Here is a 10,366-nt window from a genome sequence, read left to right on the forward strand (position 1 = left end):
AGACCTTTCACCAAGTGAAAACAAACAAAAGACAAATGAATGCTGAGCAACTGGAATCCTATCAGACATGGACAGGACAACATGCCTGTCCAGCAGCTGCTCTCCTCAGTTCCAGATGTTTACAGACTGTAGTTTAAAGAGGGATGCAGCACAGCGGAAACACGGCCCTGTCCCAATGTTTTAGAGACGTGTTGCTCCCATCAAATTCAAAGTATTTTCCATGGGTCTATCTTCTACTGTGACTGAAATATGGGTTTTTGAGATTTGCAATCATTGTATTCTGTTTTTATTTACAGTTTACACACATTCCAGCATTTTTGGATCTGGGATTATCAATATCTGTGCATCTGTTTGATTCAGTCTTTAACAAAATGATTTTAGAAAGAAAAAACAGATTTCCTTAATGATGTGACACTCGTTCAAATGATTCCTCAATATTTCTCAACCATTTATTACACTTTAGTGTTTGAGTTATACATTAGTTTGGATCAGAGGTCATGTGCTTCATTTAATCAGTTTCCAGTAAAAGCCATGTAATAATACCTAGCACTGAGTCAAGTTAGAATGGAGAAAACATACTGAAGACATATTTTAATATTGTGAAATGCTTTAATTTGTCAAATGGACATGTAATTAACCTTATATGTTAATATAATTTGTTCAACACTCAGATGAGGCTAAAATAAATGTTCTCTTTATTTTACCTCTTATAGAACATTACTTTTTGTTCATATTGATCAGATTGATCATATTTATTTGGTGTTGACTTTTGTGTCAATTAAAAATTATTTTACTTTTCTAACTTTATCAAGAAGAACAAACAAAAAATCGTCATAATTCAGGTTGTATTTAACTTAGAATGAATTCTAAGTCCCAGTGCCACCATAACTGTTAGACCAAATACACAGCTACAGATGTCTCTACAGATGTTAGCTTAATATTGTCTCTATTACTAGGAAACAGATAAAACAGCTGTCCTGACTTTGTCCAAAGGTTGTAAAATCCACCAGTCACCACTTTTGAAGCTGGACAAAAAAGGGAAAAAAAGTTTTACCCACATGCGGATCTACATATGTGGCAAATCCAAATAAATCACAGTTACAGATCAGAACTCCAATCACCAAGCTGCCCTGACAAAAACTAATAAAACATAAAACATTTGTGAGTACACAGTTGTAACGACACAAACATCATTCTTTATCAATGAGCTGTCAAAGGCTTACAACAAGTGTGAGAATGATTTTAATTACAACCAAATAATAATTATAATTCAAGTTTTATTTTTGCGTTGCCCGTTGTTCTGTAGCTAAAGATCGTCCTGTATGAAAGTTACCTGTAACAGGAGTCCCTAAATCCAGAGAAGATATCTGGATAAGTTTGTAATGTTTTCATGAGAACATCAAAATTATGTCTCCCAACTTTTCTTATTTCAGTTTAATGTTTTGTTGTATTATTTTAACAAATTGAAAATAAAAATGTACGTATTCTAATGAGCTGTACACAAAACAATGATAAACAATGACAGTCAAAGCTGTAGGATTCTTTGATCCTGGTGGCATTAAATGATAAATAGTTTTTATCATCATGGTGATTGAGGCTGTAAGTGTTAGAATATTAGCACATGATACATTTATTTTTTATTCTTCTTTCAGAGCGTTTATTTCTTCGTGCTTTTCTTTAATCACTTAAAATCTTTACATTCTTTTTTCTCTGCATTTCTTCTTTTAGTTGTTCTTCTCTTCTCTCTGTTTCATCTTGGAATTTTTTCCCTTTTTCTCTTTTTCACCCTTTAGTTTTGTTTTTGCTCCATTTCCATTTCATGTCCCCCATTTTTGACCTGTAGTTTTCCTCCAACCCTTTTCTCTCTTGTTCTTCCTGTTCTCTTCTGATTCGATCTTCTTTTTGTTTCTTCTCAGTTTTCTTTCTTTCCTGTTCAAATTCTTTTTAAAGCTTTTCAAGTCTTTCTTTCTCCATCAAACGTCTCTGTTCATCATCGTGATATCTTCTCCTGTTCTTTCTTTCTCTGCTCACGCTCCCTGTTGATGTTTTCTTCTTTTTCCTTGAGTTGTTTCTCCCTCAGTTTTCTCTCTTCTTCTATTTTTCTCTCTCTTCATCTATTCTTCTTTTCAATGCTTCTTTTTCTTCTTCACGCTTTCTTTCAAGCTCCTCCATCTCTCTCTTCATCTCTTCTTCCTTCTCCTTCAGGATTCTCTGCATTTCCCTTTCATTGCTGCTTCAGCTTTTTACAGCATCTCATTGGTGAAGCTGCCTCCATTTTCCTTCACCATGGTGTCAATCTTTGTTATCAGCTCACTGACTTGTGTGCGGTTTTGTTTATCACGGTTATTGAATACATGGTATCTTCCTCCACAGTCAGAGATGAGCTTCTTAATGGAATTATTACATTCTGACTCGATGTACTCCTCTATGGAAACTTCATAAAACTCCAGGTGATCTCCTCTTGTAAAAAGAACGATGGTGAACTTTTCAAAATTCTTCCCAAATAATTTCTTCATCAATCTTATTGTCTCCTTCTCCTCTAGTGTGAAGCTGCCAAACTGTAACACCAACAGGAAGACATGTGGTCCTGGAGCCAGGAGACTGACACATTTCACCAACTCCTCTCTGACTTCTTCATTTGACAAAGTCGTGTGCAACAGTCCAGGAGTGTCAACCACAACAACAGGACGACCGTCCACCTCACCCTGTGCTTTCTGACAACATTTGGTGACTGGTGTTGGACTAAATTTAGCTTCAAACTCTCTTCTTCCTAGAATCGTGTTTCCTGAAGCACTCTTTCCAGCACCAGTATTTCCTATTAACACAATCCTGAGACACTCAGTTCTCTGAGCTTCAAGATCTTTGGTGTATTTTTCTCTATTATTTAGTTCTTCAGCTTGTTTTCTGGCCTCCTCTTCATATTTAGTTTTAACGTCTTCCAGTTTTCTCTTGTAGTTTTCCTCTAATTGTTTTCTCTCTTTTTCTTCTTCTTGTTTTCTGATTCGATCTTCTTTCCTTTGGTTTTCATATTTTTCTCTCTCCTGTTCGAACTCTTCTTGGAGCTTTTTATGCTTTTCTTCCTCTTCCTGACGTATTCGTTGAATTTCCTGCTGATGATTTTCCTGCCACTCTTTTTCTTTCCTCTCCCAGTCCTTTTGTTTTTCTAGCTTCATCTCTGTGTTCTCTTCAGTGAAGGTGAGGAAGGTTCCTTTGGTTTGTTGCACCATGTCTTCGATCTTCTCCATTAACTGTTGGAGGTCATTTGCAGACATGTTGCAGTGTCTTCCATCACAGTCCTGTAAGAGCTTGTTCACAGAGATGCTCGTTTCCTTCCACTGATGTCTGTGTGTGCTGATGATCATTGAGTGCTTAAAGGCATCTTCACCAAACAAACTCAGGATGAACTTCAGGGTTTTTCTGTTCTCCTCGGTGAAATCAGAAGGTTTCACTAACAGCAGCAGAACATTTGGTCCAGGAGGACACAGACTCACACAGCTCTTCATCTCCTCTCTCACTCTCTCCACAGACAGGCTGAACATGTCGGGAGTTTTCACTGCTGTCAGTGGTTCTTCTCTCCAGGCTCCGTGAGCTGCTTCACAGTGTTTAGCAGGAGAAATTTTTCTGAACTGAAAAGAATTTTTCTTTGTGATGAAGTTTCCAAATGTCGTCTTTTCTTCCTCACTTTTCCCAAACAGCACGATCCTGAGTCCACGAGCTGCCAAACAACAAGGAAAAAAGAGTTTAATGAGGCTCATCATGAACATAATATAATTATTTAGAATTCATTACTAATTTAAAATCTCAAACAGCTTTGAAAAATGAAATCAGGGATGACCTATTATATGTAGTTTCACTTGTTACATGTTGTGTTTGAAGCATGTTTTCAGTCTGCTGTATCAGCGCTCTCAGCTGGTCAGTCCATGCAGGACAAACAAGCTGAAATCACGGTTCTGTTTTCCTCCGACGTCTCTGTCAGTCTCACTCTGAGATTTCTGTAGATCATGTTTGAATGTTCCGCTGATGGATGTTCATAATTATTTTAAATGAAGCAGTCAGTACCTACTGAAGCCCCTTAAATTTAGAGGCTGTCTGTAAAGTTCAGCTCCTCAGAGGTTAAAGCAACATTTTGAACAACTCTTTGAATCTGCACTTCAGCTGAAAATTATGTCACTGTCCAAAGATTTCTTAACCTAACTGCAAATATTCAAAAGAATAACTGGAGGAGCTAACATGATTATTATGTAAGAATTCTTAGGGAAGAGGCTGTGATGGATGATTGTGTTGAGTGGCTTCATAGTCAGACCAGAGTATGAATCACCTACAAGTTAACACTGGTTTGATTTTAGAATAAAAGTTTTATGTAGTTAAAAGAAAACCTGAAGGAGGGGACGGGAAAGAAAATGTTCAAATGGGTCATTTTTGATGCACTACGGTCAAAATATCGTCTGAGAATCAAACACAAACACACAAAACTGTACAGTGTGGTACAGGGTTCAGGTATGTTGTATATTATTATTCTGGTGATGCTTCAGTCCAGCATGAGGGTCAATATTATATAAGGAACAGGAAAAAACTTTGATTCATCATCATCGGACTGAAACTGGTCCTGACAGAACTGTAATTCATTTCAGGTTTGATTATACTGATTATTTCTGTCTGTGTGTCTGCCATAGTCTACATTGTAGTCCACAAACTCTACATTAACCTTTTTTTTTTGAGAGCGCGTTAACTCCAGGGAGGAGATAACTAAGATGTTATTTAGTTTGATCCTAGAGGAACATTTAATTTGGTGGAAATTTGTATTTACGCTTTATCTTTTTCTCCTGCCAGAAAGAAAATCTTAGAGAAACTAAAGTATAAAAATCAGTGAAATGTTTTCCTGAACTTACCTGCAGCTCGAGTGGGATCCATGTTGGCAGGTACTGCAGACAGGTTTGGATAAGACCCACCTGCTCCAGTCTCAGTTAAATCACAGCTCACATGTTCTCCATTGTTCTCTTTCACCATTTGACAAAAACGAGTCCACAGTTCCTGAAGTTCAAGGTCCCTCTGTTTCAAGTGTCTGTATCTACACATCGTGACCAGATCCTTCAGTGGTGGATGCTGCTTATAGTTTTCAGTGTAAGCTAAATGTTCCTTTGCAGGTGTTGATATCAGTACCAGCGAGTGTTCAAATGACTGATCAGCAAAGTCTTCAAGGACTGTTTGTAGCCTCCGTCTCTGCTCCTCAGTGAAGTCTTCAGGCTGTAGAACCAGTGTCTGTATCTGTATCTACCCTCATGAGGTCCAGGAGCAGAGAGTCGCACACAGTTCTTTATAAACTCTGTCAGTTTGTCCTCAGAGATGTTTGGATGCAGCAGATCTGGAGTGTTGATGAGAACCATTTCTTTCCACCTGCACCGTCCGCTGACCCTCACACAGCAGTCTGGCTCCTCGGTGTTGAACACGGCCCCTCCCAGGATGAAGTTCCCCACGTCTCTCCTCTGAGACCAGCTGTTCCCCAGCAGAACCACCCTCAGCTCAGACACTGACACAGAAACACAAACAGGTCAACAAATCTAAGATGTTTATCTTCATAAACTCCTGTTTGCTGATTATCAGAGCAAATATTAGATTAACATGTTGCCAAATCAGAATCTCCAAGAAAAAATGGTAACACCAACAGTAGATATGGTAATTTGCAAATGCTGGAAACAGCCACATACACACACAACGCTGTTTCCAAAAAAGGATCCAAATCAGTTTCATCCTCTTTAAAGGAAGAAAAACAGTTTGTATTTTAAACAACAATGAATCTAATTTCAGCTCAATGACATTTGTCACTTTTGGTGCCCCTAAGAGCCTTCCTCTCATAAACTCTGCAGTCCAAAGGCCGTCCAAAGAAACGTGTGTGAAAAAAAAAAAAAAGTGTGTGTCTTTTTCATGGCTGAGCAGTGTGTGTAAAGGTTAACTTACTGTTGGGGGGAAGTAATGGATTGCTGGCTGATCGCTGCTGATGTGCATCTGTGAATATAACAAATAACAGTTACAAACTTTGACATCATCAAAATCCCACAATGATTAAATGTTGTCAGTGAAGGAGAAAGTGAGACAACCGGTTTCCAGCATCTGATGTTGCAGCAAATGTGCAGAAATATGTGTTCCACTTTCAGATATCTGTTAAAATGTAACTACAGCTATAAATATAATATTGTGACAAGTGCTGATGAACATTTGAGCTGATGGTAAAAGAGTTTTCCATTAAATATTTAAGGAACTAAAGAAGCAAATCTGTGATTCGGGTTAGAGGATTAAAGTGAATCAGTTCATTTAAGAAACTCTTTAAAGATGATTATTATGCAGGTTATTAGTTTGAGGTCAGAAAACGTAAACATAAAAACATACTGCAAATTCCATATTAGTACAATGCAGGAAAATACAGTGTGTGCAACATGATAAAACATGATAAAATATGCACTGGGATATTAAAAGATTGCATCAAAAAAGAGGCTACAGATATCAGATCAGAGAAAATCAGCAACAAGTTCTTAGAAAGGTTAAAATAATAACAGTAAAATAAACTCTGAGAGCAGTTAGTGGAATAAATAAAATAAAGACATCAATTCACAGAAAACTGGATCATTAAGAAGAGGATGAACTCCTCCCATCAGACACTATGAAAGAACAACGTTTCAGTTCTACCACAGGAGGGCGCCACATGCTTCCTGACGGTATTAACACTTACGGGATTCTCTGCTGCACGTTTCAAAGGTTTCTGTTATTAGTTTGAAAGTAATCGTATTTAAGCTGAAAATGTTGATGCTCATGTCTAAATGTTAAAGTCAGTCTGGACTCACCTGCTGCGGCCGCCATGATGTCGCTCCAACAACTTATTTCAAAGAATCTGGATGAAATGAAAATGAATGAAAAACATTTTAATATAATCGATTCAGTTCTCTCTGAACCATCTCACAGAGATACTCAGGGTTTAGCTGAACTCTTAGTGCTGCTCTGTGACCTCCTAAACTAAAAACACGTGTCAATAAAATGAGGAAATGAGAAAAATGTATAAATACAAATTAGAAATGAGAAAGTCGGAGCTGATTCACAGCCGCAGGACTGTATATCGTATATCGAGCACTTACTGAAATGTGAAATATTATAAATGATCGCACTAAGCTTCCTGCACAAACACTTTCTCTGCTCTCCATGACAGAAGAGCTGTTTGAGCCGCCCAAAATCAACAAGGCGGTTTTTCCTCCTCAGGTTGGCCCCAATACTCCTTCATATCATCAGCATTAGAGACGGTTAAAAATGAACACTAACTATCACACAGCAACAGAATCGACCTGAATCAGATTTTCTGAATTCAAACAGTCTGAACATGAAAACCTGTCAGTGGAGCGTCTGTTCACCGCGCCCGGAAACTGTTTCCTGCTCAGTCACTGCGATAAAAACGAGCCGTCAGTGTGATTAACCGACACTCACCATCGATCAAAAAAAGAATAATTTTAAACTGTTAGTCTATTCCATGTTGATCGGTCTTCGTATTGAAACTTTATAGATTTTATATTTGAATGTTTTTAGTTTCTAATCAGCTGATTTTTTTTTTGTTAAAGTGAAAGTAAAAAAAAAAAAAAATGTTGAAAACATCCCAGCTGACACCGCGCGCGGGGCGGAGTCCCGAGGACTGATCCATCCCAGTATGTCATATCAGAAAAATACATGTATTGTTTAATTACCTGAAAGTGTCAGTAAACTTTAAACAGCGACCATGTGCTGAGTGTGAGAGGCTCAGTCTGGGTTTGATCTCTTTCTCCTTCTCATGCTGTCTGTGAACTAAACTCTCCCCTAAAACCGAATCAGCCATAAAACTGAGTTACTGTGTGACACCGTTTTATTCACGGAAGGTTTTTAACAAACACCTTCAAACTAAAAGCTTTTTCCTGCCTCTGATTACACTCGAAATGAAACCTCTTTTGTTGCCTTATATGACAGAAAAGTGTACATTTGTCTCTTTATTTCTGATCCTTTAATCAAGCAAAATGAATGTTATGCTTAAATAAACATGTATTCACAAAACTAGTTTAAATAGTGTTACAGCGATGTATTTATATTCATGTATTTTTTAAACCTCTTTGGTGACACCAACAGTTCTTCTAAAGGAAAAACCTCAAAGTGCTGCTCATAGTTGGTCGTCTGATTGTTGGGTTTTCACTTTAATTATTGTAGGGTCTTTACCTTACAGTATAAAGCGCCTTGAGGTGACTGTTTTGACTTGGTGCTGTATAAATAAAATTGAATTGAGCTGAAATATCTCCACTTCCAAGCCTTCACCTTTGCACCAGCACAGCAACCATGTAAACTCCTCTTTATCTCTGGGTGGTATCTTCCACATTTGCCCCATTTCAATGAAAAAAGCTCTTTTCTTGAGGAAACTCTCAGACCAAGAGAGCATTTTTCTCCTTTTCATTTGTTCTGTTGCCATCATAAAACCACACCTGGCCTGTCTCCCATTTGTCTCCAGTACATCACCCTGAACCAGCTAATGCAGATCTGAACACCACTGGAGTTGTTAGACTCTGTAACAAACCACTGTAATTTGTAATTTGAAACACAATTAAAATATATTATATTCATGACCAAGTAAATTTCTGAAATGTTAAAATAATAAATAAAATAATTGCTGTTAAAACTGTACCAGCATGGAAATTAATTCATTTATTTGAGATATTTATACTTTCAGCCAAAATTACAACTAGAAAGGGTTCTAAAACACATGAGTATACTGATATAACCTTAAAGTACTCCTTACTAAAAGTTATCCAGACCTTTCAATTCAACTCAGCTCAAAAGGAAACCAAACCCAAATACAATGGAGCTCATTACTCCATCTATGATTATTTATTTTATCCTTCAACATTCATGTTTTTAATGAAAAAAATAAAATGATGGACAGTTCTGTACAGTACTAACTCCATATGAATGCTTTCATATCATCGTAGTATTTTTACTGATGGATATCCATAACGAACTTTTATATGATTTAATTCTATATTCATAGAAGCTTTTTTTTCACCCTCATTGACAAGTTTTATAACAGCAGGTATTTCTGGATATTTAGCGTATTGTCATGTTGGACGCCCTTTCTGACAAACAGGGATTTGTGTCTCCTCCCAGGATCAAACTGGGGATCTTCCTCACAGCACTGAAACTTCCTGCACTACAAATGGTAACTGCACTAGTTCTTATATACGACACATTTCTACTCTGAGCACTCAAATGTTTGCATTTACACATTCATACAAGCACCTCCTTCTACAGCTAAGTGCTTTCTGTCTAACACTCACACACATTCATACGGTTGCATCGGAGAGCAACTTGGGGTTCAGTATCTTGTCCAAGGATACTTTGACATGCAGACTGGAGCAGCCAGGAATCAAACTACCATCCTTCTGATCAGTACTTCCTGAGCCAAGAAATAATGCAGAAATTTATCTGTATTTTTCAAAAAACTTCTTTCTATTTTATTGCTTTACTTTTAATGATCATGCTTCATAATACAGGTGTATGGCCTCCTCGAGCCCTCAATGTCAGGTAGTTAAAAAGGTTGCTAGATTCATCAGCTGGTTGAGGCCAATTAAATTGCAAATCACTTAAAATTGTGCTCATTAATTACAAATGACTGATACTTGCCAGGAGCCACACTTACACTGCACCATCCCCGACACCCACGCCTGCACCTCACCCGAGTGGAGACACAAGCAGCATGACAGGAAGCAGGAGAGGGGTAAGGGCGGTGGTGACCTCTCTTCTTTTGCACTTTCTTCATTTATACTGTACAAATTCTGATTCATGTGTCCACCGTTCCACCTCAGGTCTGACAGTTACACAGTTTCAATCCTCTGTATGTCCTGCACATAAAGAGACTTTGACTTCACATCGCACAGTAACACAATAACAATGCAACAGCAACACACAGCCAGCAGCTGAAAATACTTTCTTCACTGGTATTAATAAAGATTTTTATTCAGAGCGCAGTCATTGAGCATTGATTCAAAGATTAGTTTCAAAGATATTCACTCTACATCATCAACCACTTAATCAATCAGCTTAGCAAGTTAGCGAAAGGGGATCAATAATTAACTAATAAACAAAGTGTGAGACCATTATGACGTCATGAAGGAGTCACAAATAATTAAAATCACCATAAATGGCAATCAGACCAAATGATGCCATAAATCAACCATAACTTAATAAGTTCCTCAATAAGTAACAAGATATAAATGTTATTTAAAATTTTCATACAAAAAATACTATGACAATATTACACAGAGAGGTGGAGGTCTTTTTGGATTCAAGTCAGGAACACACACACACACACACA

The 10,366-nt window shown here is 37.5% G+C and overlaps 1 pseudogene; it reads right to left on the reverse strand.

Moving 5' to 3' along the window:
• Nucleotides 1-2,127: 2,127 nt before the first annotated feature.
• On the reverse strand, nt 2,128-6,972 carry LOC115783248 (GTPase IMAP family member 8-like; annotated as a pseudogene).
• Between the last annotated feature and the right edge of the window lie 3,394 nt (nt 6,973-10,366).

This window comes from Archocentrus centrarchus, chromosome 7 (assembly GCF_007364275.1).
Source record: "Archocentrus centrarchus isolate MPI-CPG fArcCen1 chromosome 7, fArcCen1, whole genome shotgun sequence".
In the NCBI taxonomy this organism is placed as follows: domain Eukaryota; kingdom Metazoa; phylum Chordata; class Actinopteri; order Cichliformes; family Cichlidae; genus Archocentrus; species Archocentrus centrarchus.